Source organism: Coregonus clupeaformis, chromosome 31 (genome assembly GCF_020615455.1).
Source record: "Coregonus clupeaformis isolate EN_2021a chromosome 31, ASM2061545v1, whole genome shotgun sequence".
Lineage (NCBI taxonomy): Eukaryota > Metazoa > Chordata > Actinopteri > Salmoniformes > Salmonidae > Coregonus > Coregonus clupeaformis.
In genome coordinates, this window is record NC_059222.1 from 18,358,404 (window position 1) to 18,383,806 (window position 25,403).

Consider the following 25,403-nt stretch of genomic DNA (forward strand, 5'->3'; position numbering starts at 1 on the left):
GTTTAGGCTTCCACCCCCCTCTCCTATCCTACACAGCCCTAGCAACCACACCACGCCAACAGTTACCAGGCAACCAGAGAGCTGGAGCCACTGGCTCCACAGTAGTGTGTGTCTGTGTGTGCATGTGTGTGTGTGTGAGAGAGAGAGAGAGAGAGAGAGAGAGAGAGAGAGAGAGAGAGAGAGAGAGAGAGAGAGAGAGAGAGAGAGAGAGAGAGAGAGAGAGAGAGAGAGAGAGAGAGAGAGAGAGAGAGAGAGAGAGAGAGAGAGAGAGAGAGAGAGAGAGAGAAATTGGTTTATGACAGCTTCATGCATTACAGAATTAACATCTGGGAATAGAAACTGGGCTATAGAGGATTATAAAAATCTATCAACAAATGAGATTTTAGAAAAAACTGTAGAGATTACAAGGGACAAAGCCTGGACGAAATTTTCCCAAAAGAAGAAGGATAAGACAACAGCACATTAAAATATAGCTGATTTTAAAAACGTGATTCATTTTAAAAAAATCACAAACTGTTTTGAAAGGTTTGCAGAATTGGCAAAGACTATCCCTGACATAAAAAAAAAACACAGACAAGTGTGTGTCTCTTGATCTTGGAGGAGTCGCTATAGTCACGGCGGCCTTTCACAGGTTTGCCGATGGTCGAGGATTTAGAAATTGCTATGACCTGGCTTTTTGTTCAAACTCACCTGTTTTGTATTCTAGGGACTCTATTGAGTAGACTAGACCCTGGTTTTATGGACACAATCGATCGTTTGTCCTGTACAGTGCTATATTTCTATTTATAAACCGGGTAGTTTGGCTCGTGGATGCTGATGGGCTGAAAGCTGTGGTTTATCAGATCGTATAACACGGTATGATAAAAAAATTATTTGTACTGTTCTAATTGCATTTGTAACCAGTTTATAATAGCAATAAAGCACCTCAGAGGATTGTGGTATATGACCAATATACCACACCCCCTCGTGCCTTATAGCTTAAGTATAGACGGTTGGCTGACAACTTCACGAAAATGATGCGCGCGCATCGTTGTGGCCGGAAGGAGTTCGTTGTTATGATTCTGAATGGTCAGATAGCTAGCAACATGTTGGGAATCGTAGGTGGCTCGTTTCAGCTCGTTGTATCTGATTATTGAGCCCCACAGTGGACGCGCCATTATAACCATAAAACCGAGCGGTCAAAGACGGAAATAGTTCCAATTGTTTTTCCACCATTAATTTGATCTATTTTGGATTTTAGAAACACTTCAAATAAGGGCTATGTTTTGTGTAGGCTTACCCTGGCGTGACGTTTTGATAACCATGTAAATCTCTCTGACAAGGTGCCTTTTATCAATATATTCGCCTCTATTTACTCTCATATATTCGAAAATGCTAATTAGCATAAAAGTAGACATCATGCAAGACTACAACTCCCTGCAAGCTCCTGCACGTTATCTCTAGCTGACACCTTTGCTGTCAGCTAGCTATCTACTAGCTACTTTGATCCAAAACGAAAGATATATTGAACATTTTTATTTACTGTTCCATATTTTATTTAACTCATATTTGTTGTCTTATGCATATGGTCATTTACAAAATACTATCCTAGTAGCAATCAGATATTTATAATGTGCCATGAATAATACTAGGCTAGTTTTTTTCAAAGAAGCTACATAGATAGCTACCTACCTAGATGATATTAGCAACATACCCTTATTTTACCAGATCCTCTTCTCCTTCAGCCAGTGGAGGTTTTTATTTAATCGCTTATAATTTCTGCCAACTATATGAACAAAGTGAAATCTATTTCAATTCATGGTGTCAGAATGCACTGCTGTATTAAATCATTTCAGTACTAACTTGTTTGACATGTTCTGTTGCAGATTCATGGCAAATTAACTCATTGCAGAATGTATCCATAATCATGAATTTATTTGACAAGAATACACCTAGTCACACATCAATCACGTCAAACACCTGAACACCAACAATTACCTTGTTTTAAAGAAATCTAAATTGTAAACAATGCATACATATGCCTTTTATACATAAAATATAAACATCTGAATAAGTAAACATTAAATGGTTTATTCATCAATGCCACAAACCTGGGACATGGAAGAGCACCATATGAAGTATTATTACTATCCGAGAGCCCACAGATTCTTCTGCTTTTCCATTTTAGGAAATAGACCAGCAACAAATAACACAAAATGTAAAACAGCATATTGTGATTTCGGTGGGTGAGTTACAAATGAAAAAATGGATGCGTAAGGTAGGTTTTATATAAAATACTAGGTCAACTCCAGCAGAATGAGAAACACTTAGACTCAAAACAAGGAAGCCATGCCTAAAAGAAGCTATATCAACACCCTTCTTGTCGATTTAACAGGTCCATGTTGCTGCTGTCAATTGTGAGCAGCACATTTACCACTGCATTCAGTCTGAAACCCAGAATAAGCAGGAGGACAGCATTACACAGGTGAAAAAAAGGTAGCAAAAACAATACACCACAATCCCCGGGACCACCCATACGTAAAAATGTATGTACACATGACTGTAAGTCACTTTGGATAAAAGCGTCTGCTAAATGGCATATTATATTATATTATTATACATTTAAACGTGTTACTGAGTCTAGATGTTAAGAAATCAGGAGATGAACAAGAGAAGGAAGCAGCATAGAGAAAATGGGTGAAGGTAGGGATGGTTGGCCATGGAATAAACATAAAATGGGGTGCTGGTGTGCTTCTGCACCCCTTTTAGGTCCTAGTCACAAATATCTGGCCTATGTCCAGTCATACTCGGGTCTCAGCGTGTGTCCCTCGACTTCATTCCGTCTCAGTTGCAACATTCAAATCGTGGTCATTGTGTGTCTGTGAATCACTACATTAAAGACTATGAGCGATCACAGCATTTCCACAAATTGAACCATAGACAATACAATTTAAGCATTGAGGACAGCATTTGTTTACAACATGGTGGTTTACACTATGTCTACTGTGTGTGAATTATGGATGAATCTTACCCCAGCTGTAGGTCCATTTGAGTGTGTGTGGTCCCTTAGGCCTGAACATCAACCAGTACTGGGACCACTGGAGACTTGGGATGCTTGCTCTCAAAGTGCTGCTTGAATGTCTTCGGGTCTGCATCTATAAAGGTAAAGTACAAAATGAAGGAAGTTAACAACCTGTGGCTTAGATTGAATTCAAAGTTGACACAAATAGTACCGAATAATGACTTAAACGGGTGGACATCTCCAGATCTGAATGGCAGGAGTATAAGCTTTTGTTCCAGCCCAGCCCAGCCCATACCTGATTACAAATCATAGACTATCGCCATGATTCGGTTTGTTGATTATTTAAGTCAGGTGTTAGAGCTGGGCTGGGACAAAACCCTTCACACACTCCTGCTTTTAAGGACTTTTTTTTTTTTTTTTTTTGTCATTTAGCAGACGCTCTTATCCAGAGCGACTTACAGGAGCAATTAGGGTTAAGTGCCTTGCTCAAGGGCACATCGACAGATTTTTCACCTAGTTGGCTCGGGGATTAGAACCAGCGACCTTTCGGTTACTGGCACAACGCTCTTACCCACTAAGCTACCTGCCTCACTGACTTCCTGCAATGACTGACACAGACCAAAGCAGGAGAATAGTGTTCCAGATTGAAACAGCTGACCTAGTTGAGAGGTGACAAGACTCAGGCACAACCATTGGTTCTGGAAATAAGGTTTGCAATTTGGCATCAATAACATGATGTAATTCTACCTAAAAAACAAACCTGTGAATACCAATTATTTTAAAACCCACCATAGCAGGTAGGACTAAATAAGGTTACATAACCTTGCCTACTAGTTATACTAATGGTCTGCTGTCCAGAGGGTAACAGCAAACATATCCATGTTTTCCCACAGTAAAGTAAGCACACTGTTGACTCAAGAGAGGATGCTAATCAGTCCATCTCTGAAACCTCTCAAAAACCCACACTAAAATAATACAGGTAGCTAGGGTAGCTACAAGTCAAGTAGTACTTGAAGTAGGCTACCCACCCCTCAACCACAGACTCAAACAAACTTGATCAAGAATGCCTAGCCCTAGCTTCACCATCTAAGTTAGCTAGCTAGTTAACTAGCAAGCTAGAGTGATAGTTTATAAAAGCCAAAGAAAGCTCAACTCTTTTTTTATGAATTTCTCATGCATTTAACCCTCCCGTTGTCCTAGGGTCAAAATGACCCGCCACTGTGTTGAACCAACTTTATTTAATTTTTATATTTTTTGGATCATTTGTGAGAAGGAGGCAGTAAGACTTTAAAGAAAGTATCACTGCCTCCTTCTCACAAATGATCCCAAAAATATAAAAATTAAATAAAGTTGGTTCAACACAGTGGCGGGTCATTTTGACCTAGGACAACGGGAGGGTTAAATGGCTAGACAAATAGACAGCTAATGTAGTCTCGGCAGTCTCGTCCAGATCAACAAGGCCCTGGTGATTGACGTGAAGCTTGAGACAGGCATTTGTAGTTCTATATGATAGCCACATTAGCAGTAAATACAGGCAAATATATTGATAAAAGTCACCTTGTCCAAGAGAGATTTACACGGTTATCAAAATGTAACGCCAGGGTAAGCCTACACAAAACACAGCCCTTATTTGAAGTGTTTCTAAAATCCACAATGGATAAAATGAATGGTGGAAAAATGATTGGAACCATTTCTGTGTTTGACCGCTAGGTTTTATGGGTATTATGACTCATACTGTGGTAGACTATTGATACCATGTCTTGTTTTGAGGTGTTTTGTCTGATGTCATGTCTATGCTAATATGGCAAAAATTCGCTCGCTAGCTAACCAACAACTATAATGATGTATTTGAGAGACAACAAGTGCTCATTGTGCTAATGTATTTATATAAAACATTTATAGTTTACACGTTGTTAACAATCTAAGTCAATCCCTCTTGCCCCATAGTTGCGCACAGAATCTATTTTGTTGCTAAACAAAACAACCAACCATCTAAACAGAAATGTGTTATTCTTTATTTGACCTTCGAACATGTTTTAAAACCCATGAATAAATACAGGGATGTCCCAAGCATCCTGGATTACATGGACCCCTTTCAAATACAGTGCATTCGGAAAGTATTCAGACCCCTTTACTTTTTCCACATTTTGTTACGTTACAGCCTTATTCTAAAATGGATTAATATTAAATGTTTCCTCATCAATCTTTACACAATACCCCATAATGACAAAGCAAAAACAGGTTTTTAGAAATTGTTGCTAATTTATAAAAAATTTAAAACAGAAATACCTTATTTACATAAGTGTTCAGACCCTTTGCTATCAGACTCGAAATTGAGCTCAGCTGCATTGTGTTTCCATTGATCATCCTTGAGATGTTTCTACAACTTGATCCAGTCCAGCTGTGGTAAATTCAATTGATTGGACATGATTTAGAAAGACACACACCTGTCTATATAAGGTGCATGTCAGAGCAAAAACCAAGCCATGAGTTCGAAGGAATTTTCCGTAGAGCTCTGAGACAGTATTGTGTCGAGGCACAGATCTGGGGAAGGGTACCAAAAAATGTCTGCAGCATTGAAGGTCCCCAAGAACAGTGGCCTCCATCATTCTTAAATGGAAGAAGTTTGGAACCACCAAGACTCTTCCCGCCCGGTCAAACTGAGCAATTTGGGGAGAAGGGCCTTGGTCAGGGAGGTGACCAAGAACCCGATGGTCACGCTGACATAACTCCAGAGTTCCTCTGTGGAGATTGGAGAAATTGGAGAACCTTCGAGAAGGACAACCATCTCTGCAGCACTCCACCAATCATGCCTTTGTGGTAGAGTGGCCAGATGGAAGCTACTCCTCAGTAAAAAGGCACATGACAGCCCGCATGGACTTTACCAAGAGGCACCTAAAGGACTCTGACCATGAGAAACAAGATTCTCTGGTCTGATGAAACCAAGATTGAACTCTTTGGCCTGAATGCCAAGCATCACGTCTGGAGGAAACCTGGCACCATCCCTACGCTGAAGCATGGTGGTGGCAGCATCATGCTGTGGAGATGTTTTTCAGTGTGGCAGGGACTGGGAGACTAGTCAGGATCGAGGGACAGATGAACGGAGTAAAGTACAGAGAGATCCTTGATGAAAACCTGCTCCAGAGCGCTCAGGACCTCAGACTGGGGCGAAGGTTCATCTTCCAACAGGACAACGACCCTAAGCACACAACCAAGACAACGCAGGAGTGGCTTTGGGACAAGTCTCTGAATGTCCTTGAGTGGCCCAGCTAGAGCCCGGACTTGAACCCGATCGAACATCTCTGAAATATAGCTGTGCAGTAACGCTCCCCATCCAACCTGACAGAGCAGAGAAGAATAGGAGAAACTCCCCAAATACAGGTGTGCCAAGCTTGTAGCGTCATACCCAAGAAGACTCGAGGCTGTAATCGCTGCCAAAGGTGCTTCAACAAGGTACTGAGTAAAGGGTCTGAATACTTATGTGAATGTAATTTTTCAGTTTTCTATTTTTAATACATTTGCTAAAATTTCAAAAAACCTGTTCAAAAACCTGTTTTTGCTTTGTCATTATGGGGTATTTTGTGTAGATTGATGAGAAAACCCGCCAATTTAATCCATTTTAGAATAAGGCTGTAATGTAACAAAATGTGGAAAAAGTGTAAGGGTCTAAATACTTTCCAAATGCACTGTACTGTAAAGGTGAGGGCCCTGGCGGAGTGGTGCCAGGAAAATAACCTCTCCCTCAACGTCAACAAAACGAAGGAGCTGATCGTGGACTTCAGGAGACAGCAGAGGGAGCACGCCCCTATCCACATCGACTGGACCGCAGTGGAGAAGGTGAAAAGCTTCAAGTTCCTCAGCGTACACATCACTGACAATCTGAAATGGTCCACCCACACAGACAGTGTGGTGAATAAGGCGCAACAGCGCCTCTTAAACCTCAGGAGGCTGAAGAAATTTGGCTTGGCCCGTAAGACCCTCACAAACTTTTACAGATGTACAATTGGGAGCATCCTGTCAGGCTGTATCACCGCCTGGTACGGCAACTGCACTGCCCGCAACCGCAGGGCTCTCCAGAGGGTGGTGTGGTCTACCCAACGCATCACCGGGGGCACACTGCCTGCCCTCCAGGACACCTACAGCACCCGATGTCACAGGAAGGCCAAAAAGATCATCAAGGATATCAACCACCCGAGCCACGGCCTGTTCACCTCGCTATCATCCAGAAGGCGAGGTCAGTACAGGTGCATCAAAGCTGGGACCGAGAGAATGAAAAACAGCTTCTATCTCAAGGCCATCAGACTGTTAAATAGACATCACTAGCCGGCTACCACCCGGTTACTCAACCCTGCACCTTAGAGGCTGCTGCCCTATGTACATAGACATGGAATCTCTGGTCACTTTAATAATGGAACACTAGTCACTTTAATAATGTTTACATACTGTTTTACTAATTTAATATGTATATACTGTATTCTACTGTATTTTAGTCAATGCCACTCCAACATTGCTTGTCCTAATATTTATATATTTATGTATTTCTTAATTCCATTATTTTACTTTTAGATTTGTGTTTATTGTTGTGAATTGTTAGATACTACTGCACTGTTGGAGCTAGGAACACAAGCATTTCGCTACACCTGCAATATCATCTGCTAAATATGTGTATGTGACCAATAACTTTTGATTTGTAGATAACCTCTGCTCCTCCTCTCCTTCACTCCCTCCAGTCTCCCTACAGCTCTCCCTCGCTGTCTCTGAAGAGGTTCCCCAAGAGCAGCAGCACTGTGAGCAGGAGTGGAGCCCATCTAGCGCAGGAGGACCCAGAGCCTGCACAGAGTAAAGAGGAACATGACAAAATCAGGATCAGTCAGGAGGAAGAGCATCTTTAAGGGCTCTTTGATACCAATGACTCCATATTCACTCCTCCTTCTGTGAAAAGTGAACGTGATCAGGAGGACCCACTTTGGTCCTTGACTCTTCCCCAAACACAGACTGTGGAGTACAGAGGGAGTGTCCCTAAACTGGTGGATCTCACACCTTTTGGCACTGTGACCCACAAAGAGGGCCTCAACATTTCCTGTGACCCCCAGATGCTTCCAGCCACAGTTCAGCCGTAAGCAGTGACCCAGTTGGACTTGAAAACAGCCCACCATTAGATCCTAGCCCACCACTGGATCCCAGCGTACCATTAGACCCCAGCCCATCATTGGAGAAACACTGTTCCAAACCCAGTACTACGTCTAAAAAACCTCACCGCTTCCGTGACTCTGGGGAAACGTTTGCTCTGAAAGCTGACCTGGAGAGGCATGTGACTCTCCCCAAGAAGAGACTCTGTGAATGCCACTTCTGCAACAAACGCTACAACTCCACCTGTAAACTGGACGCCCATGTCCGACTCTATCGTGTGGAGAAACCCTACACCTGCTTTCTTTGTGACCTTCAAACTCAAAACAGATCTGTCCAGGCACACACTGGAGAGAGACCATTTAGCTGTGGTGACCGTGGGAAAAGCTTCAATCGGAAGGGGCACCTAACTGAACATATTCTGACTCACACAGGAGAGAAAACATTTAGCTGTGATGAGTGTGGGAAAAGCTTCAAACGTAAGGGACACCTGAACTTGCACATACAGACTCACACAGGAGAGAAACCTTTTAGCTGCGGAGACTGCGGGAAAAGCTTTAATCAGATGGGAGACTATACTGATTCACACAGGACAGAAATCATTTAGCTGTGGTCACTGCGGGAAATGCTTCAGTCACAAGGAGACCTTAACCGAGCATATACAGAGAGAAAACCATTTAGATGTGGTGACTGTGGGAAGATCTTCAATCGACAGCATCACCTAACCATGCATAAACTGACTCACACAGGAGAGAAACCATTTAGCTGTGGTGATTGTGGGAAAAGCTTCACTTAAAGGTCTGCTGAAACATGTTAAAACCAGACAACAGGATGAAAACGGATAGAATAAATGTAATTAGGACAAAGATACTGTATCTTTTGTCAGAAGATGAGAATAAAAAGGCAGGATGGGGACAACACTCCAGAAAGCAAAGCAACTCTGGATCATTCATGCAATTTGTTTTCAGAGAAATAGATTAACTTTTCATTCTATGTAAAGTTTGATTTTATTTGAATGATGAGGTAAAGATCAAACAGTATTACACTGTATTATAGGAATTTTACAGATTTTAGGGGTATACTACAAAGCAGAATGAAGGAGTTAGCCAGCTAATAGGCTAAATATCCGGATATAATATAAAACAATTGAAAGATAAGCTCAAAATGGGCATGGTGTAATGAATTCAGCAAACGAAAACACATCTAAGTTTAGCTTTTTGAATGAACCAGAAAATAAGAAAATCAATAGTTATTTCTGGTTACTTATCAAAGTTAGCTGGCTTACTCATTGATCCATCCTGCTTTGTAGTATAATTTTCCTCTGTTCAAAGTCTGTTGATGTTTTCACCTGATTTGTTTTGGTGTCTCTCAGGGTGATGTTTTTGTATGTATCAAAAACTTATGTTTTTGATACATACAAACAGTATCTCCTTCCATTTTTCTAATTCATTTTAACCTAATGCTGCTCATTCATGATATTTTTTTAATATACTTTTGTATTTTTTTGGAGTAATGAAAAATTCAACTCCTGTTGAAGAATTGATTCTCCCAGATCATCCTATAATATGATAACCACTATTAATCTACATGTAGTTATACTTTATTTATACAACTGGTGGTCTAATCCTGAATGCTGTTAAAACTGCATTCCACCCGGTGTCTATTCCACAAATTACCACCGGCTAAATCTATGAAGTTGCCTATTTACTCTGTTCCATCTGACTGCCCAATCCACTGTCTAATCAGCCCAGCCAGGCTATTTATAAACTTGTTCTCCACTATAAAAAGCATCTCGACATTATCTCACATTTGTTTTTGACTAACATTTCGTTTTCAACAGCCGAGGTTTGTATAAACCTTGCTGTCTGTCTCTCCAACATTTGCAACATTGTTTCAATATTCAGATTTGATCTCCAGCTGTCCCATAGTAATGAACGTGTCGGGAGTCTGGATCAGACGACAAGAAGGCAGTGTTTCTCAGCCAGTCGAAATCATGAATCAGCTGGCATCATTTTTATGGATATATACAAAAAAATGTCAATTGAAAAAAGGTAAAACTAAGTGCAGCTAGTTTGCCATCTTTCCAGCTTCAGTTTGAAGTGATTGTTTTAGCTATGTTGTTGGCTAGCTCCTCTGAACAACAGTGTCCAGAGAAGTGAGCACATTTTCTATACCAGGCGAATTTGCGCTTTAATAGCATTGTTATGGATGTATCCAAATAAATGTCACTAGAAAACAGCTTAAACAAATGCAAAATGCAGCTACTTTGCTGTTATTCTGGCTGCACTTTTTGACGTGACTGTAAGTTAGCCGTACTTGGCTAGCTAGCATACAAGGGATAAGAAAGTTGTCAACCAGTTAGGCAAGGGAACATTTCGAACAAATGACTGGGTCGCGTCCATAGATACAGAACAAAAAGACTGTTGGACTGGGTCGCGTCTCTGGCAACTGAACCAATAGAACGAACAACCAGCCGGTTTGGGTAGCGACCCTAGATTTGTGTCGGGACTATATCTTGTGGAAGGATGAAATAGTATGAATAAATGAATCAAAATAACGTTTTTAATGAAAATATGGCAATCATTATATCAACATGTTGGTAACCCGTTGTATAAAAGTCATAATGCCCTCGAAGCCGGTGTTTGGAGGATATATTGGCACGGTTTGCCAGCCCTGGACTGACAACACCTGTGACAATATATCCTCCAAACACCTGCTTCTCGGGCATTATCACTTAAGTATAGTATTTACAGTACATGTAGTTATCGAGGGCTTGCAGTTACGTCACAAATCACCTAGCAACCGCACCAGGCGCCATGTTGGAAGACCAGTCAGTCTTTTGGAAGTCCTCCAATCGTCCACATGGATGGCTGTGTTTTGCTATCACCGGAAACCTCGGGAAAAAGAAACAAAAAAACGGAGGCTTTTGGGAGAACCTATTCAAGTAAGAATTGTGTGTGCAGGCTAACTCAAATGAGCTGCTAACGTCATGTGTTCGCTAGTTAGCTAACTTTCCATACTGTATCGCTAGCCAAGGCAATTAAATATCACCAGCTAGCTAACTTAATATTAGCTAGTTAGCTACCTATTATTGGGGATTTATTATTCTCCTAAATTGATGCGATGACTAACTTAGAAAGAATGCATTCTTGACTGGGCTAATGTAGGTTGTGACACCTGGCAAGCTGTGATTGATGTGAAGAGCTGTTTTAGGGGGTAAAGGGAGATAAGGATTTGTGTCTCCAAATGCTAGACTATACTGGTTCTTTGTGATCTGTGAACCTTCCTTGGACGTAGGAATGGTGTCTAAGGGAGCTGGCTCTTCTCACTATGACAGGTTGTTATGATATGGACATATGCCTGGTAACAGAGATGCATCAACGGATTGGCTGAGTAAGTTTAAACCACGCTCAAGTCTTTACTCTAATTGGCCAGCAGAGAAGTGGGAAACTCTCTCTGTCAGAGTATTTGAGTATTGAATCTGAAAACAATGTTTTAGTTCTCTGGGGTGCCCTGCGAGGTATTTCAGAGAGCCCGTATATACGAAACATCATATTTACCATTGAAGGTTTTTGCATTAATTAAAATAACTAGTATATCTTAGAAGTCGTGTTGACCTCTTTTGTTCCTAATACCAGATTTGAATTGACTCAACTTTGACAATTGGTGACCCCGACGTGATCTGGTAGAAGGGACTTCGCTGGGTACTGTCCGGCTCATTTGGTCACCTCTTTCATCGAACCGTGTGTTTCACAAAGTGCCCGGGCTTCTAAAAAGGTAAGCAAACACCTATTGTAATATAACTAAAGTTTTGCACATTGGCTTTATCCAAATTAATTTTGTGAAACACCTGTCTAATGTAAGTGAACTAAATTTTGAAACTATTATGAGTAGATAAGCACAATATTGTGACATGCAAACCTTTGGTAAATGTGATGTTAAACCATGGTACCAGAGAGTATTTTGTGCTACCGGCAAGGTCCGTGAGATACGGCTAGGTTCAGGAGACAATACTGACATCTACCGGCAAGGTCCGTAATTGCGACAATACGGCTAAGTGTCAAGGTAGATGTAGGTGGGTGTGGTGGTGGAATCAGGCGCAGGACGCAGAACGTTAGTCCAACAGACTTTAGTAGATGCACACAAAAACAATCACGAATAAATGCCCTGAGGCGAAAACTCCGCACGTAGGCGAAAATAACGGGCGCACTAACAGGTGCGACAAAACACTCCAAACAATGTGGAGAAATAGCTCAACCGAGCAAACAGTAGAATAACAGCCTACCGGCACGACAGTAAAACAATAACACACAACACTAGACAAACACAACGAGAACTTATAGGACACTAATTACACTAAACGATAACAGGTGTAACAACAATCAGACAAAAGCAAACGAACATAGAAACATGCAACGGTGGCAGCTAGTATTCCGGAGACGACGAACGCCGAAGCCTGCCCGAGCAAGGAAGAGAGGCAGCCTCGGCCGAAACCGTGACAGTACCCCCCCCTTGACGCGCGGCTCCAGACGTGCGCCGACTCCGGCCTCGGGGACGACCAGGAGGACGAGGAGCAGGGTGCGTCGGGTGCCCACGATGGAATTCCGTCAGGAGAGACGGGTCCAAAATGTCTCTCCTCGGCACCCAGCACCGTTCCTCCGGGCCGTACCCTCCCACTCCACTAGATATTGGAGACCCCCATCCGACGTCTCGAATCCAAGATGGACCGCACGGAGTACGCGCGGTGCCCCCTCGATGTCCAATGGGGGCAGAGGAGTCTCCTGATCTCACTTTCTTGGAGTGGGCCAGCTACCACCGGCCTGAGAAGAGACACATGGAACGAGGGGTTAATACTTTTATACTCAACAGGTAGTTGTAATTTGTAACACACCTCGTTCAACCTTCTCAGGACTTTAAATGGCCCTACAAACCGCCGACCCAGTTTCCGACAGGGCAGGCGGAGGGGCAGGTTTCTGGTAGAGAGCCAGACTCGATCACCAGGTGCGTACACCGGTCCCTCACTGCGGTGGAGATCGGCGCTCGCCTTATGACGACGGAGGGCCCGCTGCAGGTGGACGTGTGCAGCGTTCCATGTCTCCTCCGAGCGCCGCACCCACTCATCCACCGCAGGAGCCTCGATCTGGCTCTGCTGCCAAGGTGCCAGAACCGGCTGGTAACCCAACACACATTGGAAAGGGGTTAGGTTAGTGGAGGAATGGCGTAGGGAATTCTGGGCCATTCCGGCCCAGGGAACGTACCTGGCCCACTCCTCCGGCCGGTCCTGGCAGTATGTTCTAAGAAACCTACCCACATCCTGGTTCCACACGTTCCACCTGCCCATTACTCTCCGGGTGGTAACCCGAGGTGAGGCTCACCGAGACCCCCAACCGCTCCATAAAAGCTCTCCAGACTCTGGAGGTAAATTGGGGACCTCGATCAGACACAATATCCTTGGGTACCCCCGTAGTGCCGGAACACATGGGTGAATAGTGCTTCGGCGGTTTGCAGGGCAGTAGGAAGGCCCGGCATAGGGAGCAAACGACAGGCCTTAGAAAACCGGTCCACAACGACCAGTATAGTGGTATTCCCCTGTGAAGGAGGAAGGTCAGTGAGGAAATCCACCGAGAGGTGAGACCATGGTCGTTGTGGAACGGGCAGGGGGTAGTAACTTACCCCTAGGCAGATGTCTAGGCGCCTTACACTGGGCGCACACCGAGCAGGAGGAAACATAAACCCTCACATCCCTCGCCAACGTGGGCCACCAGTACTTGGCACTAAGACAGTGCACTGTCCGGCCGATACCAGGGTGTCCAGAGGAGGGTGACGTGTGAGCCCAATAGATCAATCGATCCCGAACCTCGAGCGGAACGTACTTCCGACCCTCCGGGCATTGAGGTGGACTAGGGTCGGTGCGTAACGCCCGCTCGAGTTCAGCATCGACCTCCCACACTACCGGTGCCACCAGACAAGACTCCGGCAGTATGGGAGTGGGCTCCCACGGACCTCTCCTCCGTGTCATACCGCCGAGACAGTGCGTCTGCCTTACCGTTCTGTGACCCAGGGATGTACGTGATCTTAAATGTGAACCGGGTCAAAAACATATTCCACCTCGCCTGGCGAGGGTTCAGCCTCCTCGCTGCCCGGATGTACTCCAGGTTACGGTGGTCCGTCAAAATGAGGAAAGGGTGTTGAGCCCCCTCAAGCCAGTGCCTCCACACCTTTAGGGCCTGTACCACGGCTAACAGCTCCCTGTCCCCTACGGCATAGTTTCGCTCCGCCCGGACTGAGCTTCTTGGAATAAAAAGCACAGGGGGCGGAGTTTAGGGTGGCGCGCCTGGACCGTTGCGAAAGCACGGCTCCTACACCGGCCTCTGACGCGTCCACCTCTACCTGAAATGGCAAAGAGGGATCCGGATGCCCCAGCACCGGGGCCGAGGTAAACAGGTCCTTCAGCCTCCCAAACGCCCTGTCCGCCTCGGCTGACCACTGCAGACGCACCCGGACCCCCCCTTCAAAAGAGACGTTATGGGAGCTGCCACCTGTCCAAAACCCCGGATAAACCTCCGGTAGTAATTCGCAAACCCCAAAAAACTGCTGCACCTCCTTCACAGTGGTTGGCGTTTGCCAATTACGCACGGCTGACACTCGGTCTACCTCCATCTTCACCCCCTGACGCAGACAACTGATAACCCAAAAAGGAGACCAACTCCTGGAAGAACAGACACTTCTCTGCCTTGACATACAGGTCGTGCTCCAACAGCCTCCGCAACACTCGGCGCACCAGGGCCACATGCTCGACTCGGGTAGGCGAGTACACGAGAATGTCATCTATGTACACGACCACCCCCTGCCCCTGCATGTCCCTGAAGATCTCATCCACAAATGATTGGAAAACTGAAGGAGCGTTCATCAACCCGTATGGCATGACAAGATACTCGTAATGGCCCGAGGTGGTACTAAAGGCTGTCTTCCATTCATCGCCCCCTAATGCGCACCAAGTTGTACGCGCTCCTGAGATCTAATTTAGTGAAGAAACGCGCCCGTGCAATGACTCCGTCATGGTCGCAATCAGCGGGAGTGGATAACTGTACTTCACCGTGATCTGATTGAGACCACGGTAGTCAATGCACGGGCGTAACCCCCCATCCTTTTTCTTCACAAAAAAGAAACTCGAGGACGCAGGGGAAGTGGAGGGCCGTATGTATCCTTGTCTCAGAGATTCGTCTATGTAAGTCTCCATAGCTCTCTTCTCCTCCTGAGACAGAGGATACACATGGCTCCGTGGGAGCGCAACTCCTGCCTGGAGGTCTATCGCACAATCTCCCTGCCTATGGGGAGGCAACTGCGTCGCCCTCGACTTACTGAACACAATAGCCAAATCCCCATACTCAGGGGGAACGTGCAATGCGGGCACCTGGTTTGGACTCTCCACCGAGGTAGCCCCTACGGAAACGCCTAAACATCGACCCACACACTGGGCAGACCACTCCATCAGAGCCCTCTCCTGCCACGAAATAGATGGGTTATGGGTACTCAACCAGGGCATGCCCAGCACCACCGGATACGCAGGCGAGTCGATCAGAAATAGCTGGATCATCTCCTGATGACCCCCCTGTGCACACATCCTAAGTGGCGCCGTGACCTCCCTGATCAAGCCCGCACCCAACGGACGGCTATCTAGGGCATGAACGGGGAAGGGAACGTCAACAGGGAGAAGGGGAATCCCTAAGGCTAAACAACATTTCTTATCAACAAAATTCCCAGCCGCGCCTGAATCTACCAGCGCCTTATGCTGGGAATGAGGTGCTACCTGTGGAAAACGCACAGGCATACAGAAGTGTGCAACAGAGAGCTCTGGGTGAGTGGGGCGCCTACTCACCTGGAAGAACTCCCCAGTGCGGGACCTGTCGTCTTCTCCCTAGGAGGCCATCCCCAGCACCTAGCCGCGGTGTGTCCTCCCCCGACCACAGTTGGTGCAGGAGATGGACCCCTCGTCATCCGACCCCTCCTCTCACTAGCGCCAGCGCCCCGAGCTCCATGGGGCACGGCTCGGAGGCGCTGGAGGGTGAAATGGACGGACCCCCTCGGGGACGTCCGCGGGTAGCTAGCAGGGTATCCAGCCTGATGGACATGTCGACCAACTGGTCGAACGAGAGGCTGGTGTCCCTACAGGCCAGCTCCCCTACGGACGTCCTCACGTAGACTACATCGGTAGTGATCGATGAGGGCCCGCTCATTCCACCCTGCATCCGCCCCGCTAGAGTACGGAATTCTAAGGCGAACTCCTGGGCACTCCTCTTCCCCTGCCGGAGGCAGAACAGACGCTCCCCCGCGTTCCCCTCGGGGGATGGTCAAACACCGCCCTGAAGCGGCGTGGAGAACTCGTCGTAGGTGATGGTGGTAGCGTCGATTCTCCTCCACTCTGCGTTGGCCCATTCCAACGCCTTACCGGAAAGGCAGGAGATCAGGGCGGACACGCTCTCGTGTCCCGAGGGCGCCGGGTGCACGGTGGCCAGGTAAAGCTCCACCTGGAGAAGGAATCCCTGACACCCGGCAGCGGTCCCATCGTAGGCCCTCGGGAGCGAGAGTCGAACTCCTCTGGGTTCCGGAGCGGGACTGGGCTGACTTGCCGATGGTGCGGGCAGGGAGGATGGTGGTGGAGGTGTCCCTCGGGTCTCCCAGCCTCGGATGGTGGTGATCACCTCCTGCAGTGCGGTCCCCATCCGCAGGATCTGGTCATTCTGCTCACGGACCCGGTCCCGATCTGGTCATTCTGCTCACGGCTGCAGCTCCTGCTGATTCCATTCTTGGGGTGTGTTATTCTGTCAAGGTAGATGTAGGTGGGTGTGGTGGTGGAATCAGGCGCAGGACGCAGAACGTTAGTCCAACAGACTTTAGTAGATGCACACAAAAACAATCACGAATAAATGCCCTGAGGCGAAAACTCCGCACGTAGGCGAAAATAACGGGCGCACTAACAGGTGCGACAAAACACTCCAAACAATGTGGAGAAATAGCTCAACCGAGCAAACAGTAGAATAACAGCCTACCGGCACGACAGTAAAACAATAACACACAACACTAGACAAACACAACGAGAACTTATAGGACACTAATTACACTAAACGATAGCAGGTGTAACAACAATCAGACAAAAGCAAACGAACATAGAAACATGCAACGGTGGCAGCTAGTATTCCGGAGACGACGAACGGCGAAGCCTGCCCGAGCAAGGAAGAGAGGCAGCCTCGGCCGAAACCGTGACACTAAGGTTCGGAGATATAGGGAATAATTGATTTAAGTAATTGCTATCGGCAAGGTTCGTAACTACGACAGTACGACTAAGGTTCGAAGAATTACACCGGCAAGGTCCATAACCTTAAGGATATGGCTGGGTTCGGCAAATTTTAGATAATACTGGTGACTGGCAAGGTCCGTAACTAAGGGTTGCGGCTAGGTTCAGCACAGTGTTTTGAATAAAATAGACGCGGCTGTGTGCCCAAATAGATTGTGTGTGGAATATAAGTGTGTCATTTATGACTGTGTGACATATTTGACTGTGTGATAGGATTATGACTGTGTATTGTGAGTGAGTGCGATAACTGTGTACTTTTTTTGCTGTGTGATAACTGTATACTACGTTTAACTGTGTACCATTTTTGGCTGTGAATACAAATAATATTTTAAAACAGTAAATAATGAGAATTACAATTAGGAAATAAGGTTTAAATTGTGCAAACGTTAACAAAAGACACCCATAGGAGGTACTATAAAAAGTTAGACAGTGCGAGTGTTGTCGTATGCATGAAAGTGTGAATGATAAACCTGTATACCTTGATAGAAAACAAATTGGGAATCAAAAGATGTTTGTGGCTGTTCAAACGGTATAATTTGGGAATAAATGTTGGATTTGTGGTTACTCAAACCATATAACCCGTCAGTGACAATCGAAAACATGAAATGAAAAGTGATGAATGAGTGTGACTGAACTAAAACGTTTGAACTGATATATTTGAAATATAACATTTGATGTTTGACATAGCATAGTACTGGTTTTAAATAAGTAAATTGAAGTGATATGGTGTGGCGCTTGATTTGATATAACAACCATTGGTTAATTAATTAAAACACTTGGGTTTATTCGTTCAATATACCATTTGATGTGTGGCACTGTAAGAATACTGCTTTCAAATAATTAAGGCTGAAATAAACGTGCACCAACTTTAACTAATTAGGGTGGGAATTATTTGATTTAAATAAATAGACTAAAGTACTTTGAATAACGGCAGAATATTGGAAACGCGGCTAAAACGAGAAACAGCTCCCTCACAGCTCCTCAAAAAGTAGAGTTGCGAGGAGGGGCTGGAGAGAGCGAAAGTGTGGCTTTTGGAGCCATGAAAGACTGGAAGTTGGCTGGGAACACCACGGGGTGATTATTTGAGAGGTGCAAGTGGGTTTCTGACGAGAGATGTTCTAAACTTGCTCACCCGAACACAGACGTGCGTCATGGGTGAGAAAGTAGAGAATGTTTACATTTGCATTTTTGGTAATTTGGCAGACGCTCTTGTCTAGAGCGATTTATGGGAGCAATTGGGGTTGAGTGCCTTGCTCGAGGGCACATCGGCAGATTTTTCGCCTGGTCGGCTCGGGGATTGTAACCGGTGACCTCTCGGTTGTTGGCGCGGCGCTATTGATCACTAAGCTGCCTGCCGCCCCATATGAGTTTAAAGTTGTGGCGTTGTTGGATTATGTGATGGTGGAATAAACTGACCATAACTAATGTTGTTTTAGACGTAATGTATAATATAGTACAAAGCAAATAGAGGGTTAAATTGAACTAATTATCATGGTAGAGCTAATTCCAGAGAGTTTTTACGTGTATTAAAAGTTGCATAAGATAGCTTTAGTGGTATTCTAGATGGATCTATGAAAATATGTTACAAGTACGAATGACATTATTTCCTAAGAAGGAAGATTGTAGGGAAGTTTCCCGCGCCTCCCCCATAATGCAGGAAGGAGCAGGAGAGGGGGAGGAGATGTAAGAGACAGGACATAGTTCAGATGGTAGGAATGTCATTAAGTGTGTGCTGATTAACGATAGCAAGTATTTGTTTTATTAATTAGGGCCTAATCAGAGAGAACAGTTAAATAAATTGAATAGCGAACTGAAATGGGTTAGCAGGAAAATACAAAATAGTTGGACAATTTTAGAACGATAATTTATTTTGGTTAGGATGAAAGTATGCATTGGCTGTTGTGCTGGGGAAATAGCGCCAGCCTGTGGTGGGTTCTGGATTGGTGAAACAGTGGGGACAGGAACAATAGAAGGGGAGACAGATTTTCCTAGGGGGTTGAACAAATAATTGATAATGGATCATTTGAGCTGAGATCACATGTAGCAGAGTTAGGGTAATCAATTAAATAATCATTGTATACTCGAGGAATTTTGAGTGGTTTAATGGATTAGTTAGGAGGAATTAGATTGATACAAACAATTATTGATGGGTTAAGACTGGGGATATCTGTATCATGTTTTGTGTGTACTACCATCTTTAGATTATAACCAGGAGAAAGAGATTAGCTCATCTCAGTTAGGCAGTATTTAGGTCATAAGAGGGAGCTACCAAATTAAGTTGAGCCTAACTATCTCTGATTGTTATTTTTCAATTGGGTTTTTCAAATAAATAAAAAAACACACCCAGCATGATGTTTATAAAGGGTTGTTATGTTGAATTTAGGGGATTTTCAACAGATCATGGGTGGTGTTTACTATGCTGTAGGATGGAACGGTTTGTTGGGGGATATTTGAACCTAAATTAATGGAATAAGCTGCAGTAATCAGAGGAATGGTTATCACTAGGTAAATGGATAAAACAGGGGAAAAACATTACTGACTGGCAGAATACACCAAATGGGGATCAGTATGGCCACTCCACTGGGAGATATAGAAGAAAGTTAAATTGGAGAGCAAAAACCCTGCCCGGGGTCCACTTGGAGATAAGTTTTAACGGATGACAGGAAGAGATTTTCTTAACTCAGGAACAGGAGGCTGAGTTCGCAGCAATTCCGTTCAAATTATGGTCACAAGGAAAGCAGATGTAGGACTAATTAAGGGGGTAGCTCCAGTACAAGTGATTCCTCGATCCGATAATAGACCATAACAAAAGCAATATCCTATGAAACCAGAAGCAATAAAAGGGATAACACCTACATTTCAGCATTTACTTAAGGGAGGGGTGATAATTCCTGGAGATGAGGCACAATGCAACTCTCCAGTATTTCCTGTTAAAAAGGCGGCACCTAGCGCCGACTGGAGGATGGTCATGGACTTGCAGGGGGTTAATAGAAATATAATTCCCAGAGCTCCATGAGTACCAGATCCACATACATTGCTGAACCAATTGAAGCTAGAGAACTCCTATTTTACAGTGATAGATTTAGCTAATGCTTTCTTTAGAATCCCAGTTCATCCGGATAGTCAGGGGTGGTTTGGCTTTACTTTTCAGGGAAGGAAATGGACTTACGCTAGGATGCCTCAAGGCTACTCGGAAAGTCTTACAATCTTTGTTCAGGCTATAACTAAGAATTTGGGAAAGTTTGAACCTAGGGAAGGAAGCAAAATGTTAGTTTATGTAGATGATATTATATTGGCTAATCCCACTCAGGAGGGATGTAAGAGGGATACAATCCAATTGTTAACCTTCCTGGCAGAACAGGGACACAAAGTGAGCAAAAAGAAACTTCAACTTTGGCAGAGCGAGGTCATTTACCTAGGACAAACTATAACTCAGGAGGGGCGAATGTTAAACTCATCCAGGAAAACTGCTATACTTGAAGCGCCAAAACCGTTAAACAAAAAACAAATGATGAGCTTTTTGGTAATGATAAACTGCTGTAAAACTTGGGTACTCCAGTATGTACTGCATACGGGTAAATTAAGTGATCTTATCTATGGGAAGGCAATGGCAGCCCATGGTAAAGTAATTTGGAACTCTAAGGAGGCATACATACAGTGGGGGAAAAAAGTATTTAGTCAGCCACCAATTGTGCAAGTTCTCCCACTTAAAAAGATGAGAGAGGCCTGTAATTTTCATCATAGGTACACGTCAACTATGACAGACAAAATGAGAAAAATAAATCCAGAAAATCACATTGTAGGATTTTTAATGAATGTATTTGCAAATTATGGTGGAAAATAAGTATTTGGTCAATAACAAAAGTTTTGTCAATACTTTGTTATATACCCTTTGTTGGCAATAACACAGGTCAAACGTTTTCTGTAAGTCTTCACAAGGTTTTCACACACTGTTGCTGGTATTTTGGCCCATTCCTCCATGCAGATCTCCTCTAGAGCAGTGATGTTTTGGGGCTGTCGCTGGGCAACACAGACTTTCAACTCCCTCCAAAGATTTTCTATGGGGTTGAGATCTGGAGACTGGCTAGGCCATTCCAGGACCTTGAAATGCTTCTTACGAAGCCACTCCTTCTTTGCCCGGGCGGTGTGTTTGGGATCATTGTCATGCTGAAAGACCCAGCCACGTTTCATCTTCAATGCCCTTGCTGATGGAAGGAGGTTTTCACTCAAAATCTCACGATACATGGCCCCATTCATTCTTTCCTTTACACGGATCAGTCGTCCTGGTCCCTTTGCAGAAAAACAGCCCCAAAGCATGATGTTTCCACCCCCATGCTTCACAGTCGGTATGGTGTTCTTTGGATGCAACTCAGCATTCTTTGTCCTCCAAACACGACCGAGTTGAGTTTTTACCAAAAAGTTATATTTTGGTTTCATCTGACCATATGACATTCTCCCAATCCTCTTCTGGATCATCCAAATGCACTCTAGCAAACTTCAGACGGGCCTGGACATGTACTGGCTTAAGCAGGGGGACACGTCTGGCACTGCAGGATTTGAGTCCCTGGCGGCGTAGTGTGTTACTGATGGTAGGCTTTGTTACTTTGGTCCCAGCTCTCTGCAGGTCATTCACTATGTCCCCCCGTGTGGTTCTGGGATTTTTGCTCACCGTTCTTGTGATCATTTTGACCCCACGGGGTGAGATCTTGCGTGGAGCCCCAGATCGAGGGAGATTATCAGTGGTCTTGTATGTCTTCCATTTCCTAATAATTGCTCCCACAGTTGATTTCTTCAAACCAAGCTGCTTACCTATTGCAGATTCAGTCTTCCCAGCCTGGTGCAGGTCTACAATTTTGTTTCTGGTGTCCTTTGACAGCTCTTTGGTCTTGGCCATAGTGGAGTTTGGAGTGTGACTGTTTGAGGTTGTGGACAGGTGTCTTTTATACTGATAACAAGTTCAAACAGGTGCCATTAATACAGGTAACGAGTGGAGGACAGAGGAGCCTCTTAAAGAAGAAGTTACAGGTCTGTGAGAGCCAGAAATCTTGCTTGTTTCTAGGTGACCAAATACTTATTTTCCACCATAATTTGCAAATAAATTCATAAAAAATCCTACAATGTGATTTTCTGGAAAAAAAATTCTCAATTTGTCTGTCATAGTTGACGTGTACCTATGATGAAAATTACAGGCCTCTCTCATCTTTTTAAGTGGGAGAACTTGCACAATTGGTGGCTGACTAAATACTTTTTTTCCCCACTGTACATCAGGGATGTTATCCAAATGGTGGAGAGTAAAGAGGGATATGACATTGGTCGTGATTTAAAGATGATGAGTTTTTTTGGTGGGCTATTAGATATAACTGGGTTAATCATGAACATAGAGATTTTTATTCTTTGTTGCTAGACAGAAGACTTAGGTGACCTAAAAATAGACTTGTCATGTCCAACAATTAGTCTTCAGGTCAAGCCCGGGAGAGCCTGGGTAGAACAGAGTTTGAACTAAACATAAGTGTTTTTACAAGATAAGAGATTGCTTGATTGGATTACTAAATGATTCTGAACTGAATAAAAGTCGAATTTAGCTGCCATAAAAGACAAAGGAAGTGGGAGGAGCAATAAAGAAGCAAAAGACAATCTCAAAAATGAAAGGCATGGCAATTGGATGATAAATTACCTAAGGGATGGTTTAGAAAGGTGGTAATATTGACACATGGGCAAATCATGTGTCAAAAAGGGGGAGTGATAGGATTAAATAATAATAATAGGATTAAAAAAAAAAAATACTTAAAAAGAAAAAACACAACAATAGAAATTGAGAGCTCAACATGTATGTGTGAAGATAGTTTATTAACCACACCTGTATGTCAGAGGTTTTGTGCCCCACAGGTGAACTAAAGGAGAAGGTGACCCACTCTATCTCACCAGGAGACTGGGTGTGGATCCAGTCCCTAAAAGAAGAAAAACTGGAAGCAGGCCTGTTGGGAAGGGCCCTATCAAGTCCTATTAGATCCACCTGGGTGCATGTCACACACTGCAAAAAGGTAAACCCAGTTACACCTGATGAACAAACACAGAGTTCGGAGAAAGAACCGATCACCACTAGGGCTCGGGGGTTGGCTCCTTAACGAAGATTCCCTTACCCTGTCTGATCATCCCTGTGTGAGTTCGGTAGAAGGTGAAGCAATGGGTTGGCGTCTGACATGTTCTCAGGGCGAGGTGGGGATTCACAGGTCTCCTGACGGTAGGTAGCTGTCTGATTGTGGGGCCATATTCCTAACACACTCAAACCCTTCTGATCAGCCAGAAGTAGTAGTTAACCTAAAACAAGTTGATAAAATAATACCTGAGCACAGTCTACGAAGGCATAGGAGACAGCTAGACGTAGGGAAAGGGGAAGTACTAGGGACTTTAGGGGAGGATATCACCATATGTATGTCACCATGTACATCCTGGGATTATGTAGTTGCTCATACCGAGCGGGGGGATATGTAAATCTCCATACACAGTTTGAGGACAGGTGTAGTATTGTGAAAGTAGGGAATTACCAGAAATGGCAGTGCGACCCATAGAAGGGTAGGTACTGTCTGAAAGTCTGAAGTACGCAAAAAAAGGTTTATCCTCCATGCAAGCCACCTGGGAATGTGGTGAAAGAGTCTTATGGTAACTTGAACTATCTGTATCCCCCGATAACAAAGTCATTCCGACATAGGTTGCCTACGTTTGAACTCTCAGGGGATTCTAATTGTTTTTCTAGGACTAGTAAGATAGGATACAGAGTAGGGCATCTTAGCTCTGCTCCTACACAGAGAATATCACAACTAAAAGAGACCATGACTAATCTCTCCTCTTTGTTGCAGCCAGAGGATTTTAGGAACCAAAACCAGGCCCGTGCTGACATCTGATGGTTGTGTGGTGATAACTGATTGTGAATTCACCTACATACGCAAATAATCAAACGTGTCAGAGACTGGTGAGTTGTCACATAAAAAGTAGGACCTCCTCCCGGGATCCTTTGATGAAAGGATCCTTTGATGGGATAGGAGTACCTCGAGGGGTTCCAGAACAATTCAAAGATAGGAATCAGATCGCAGATGGGTTTGAATCAAGTCTTTTTTGGTGGTCAACAATTAATAAAAACGTAGATTGGATGAATTATATTTACTATAACCAGCAAAGATTTATAAACCACACTCGTGATGCATTAAAGGGATTAGCTGAGCAGACAGCGGCAACTAGCTTAATGACATGGCAGAATAGAATAGCTTTAGATATGCTTTTGGCTGAGCGGGGCGGAGTTTGTTTTCTGTTTGGATATATGTGCTGTATTTTCATCCTCAAACAATATAGCACCGGACGGGTCCGTGACAAAAGAGCTTCAAGGGAGTAACTACGCTGACGAACGAACTGGCTGAGAACTCTGGTATTGATAGCTCCATAAACGGTTGGTTTGATAACATATTTGATAAATGGAAAACTATTGTTGTAACTATTCTGGGTGAAGTTATAGCTTCTATGGGTATACTTGTTCTTTGTGGATGTTGTCTTATTTCCTGTGTCTGAGGTTTGGTGAGAAAGGAGATGGAGAAGGTGGTTTCCCAACAGATGGTGAGATACGGCCCAATCCTGGACTCCAACCTAGGAATGGAGGATATGACCTACCAGGCTTGGTGGAGTGACACTAGAGGGTGTCTAAAGGGGGCCAAAATATACTTCTCTGTTTGTGTTTTATGTTTTAATAGTCTTATGTTTTGTGTTCTATTAATCCTGTGTTTTATGCTTTATTAATCAAGTTTAACCATGTGAATGTTTGTCTTTCCTTATGTGATGGTTTGAAGTTCCTTGGTGACTGGTAACAATTTGCAAGTTGGGTGTAGATGGACTGAGGGTTTTAATTTTTTTGTATCATTATGGCCTATTAAT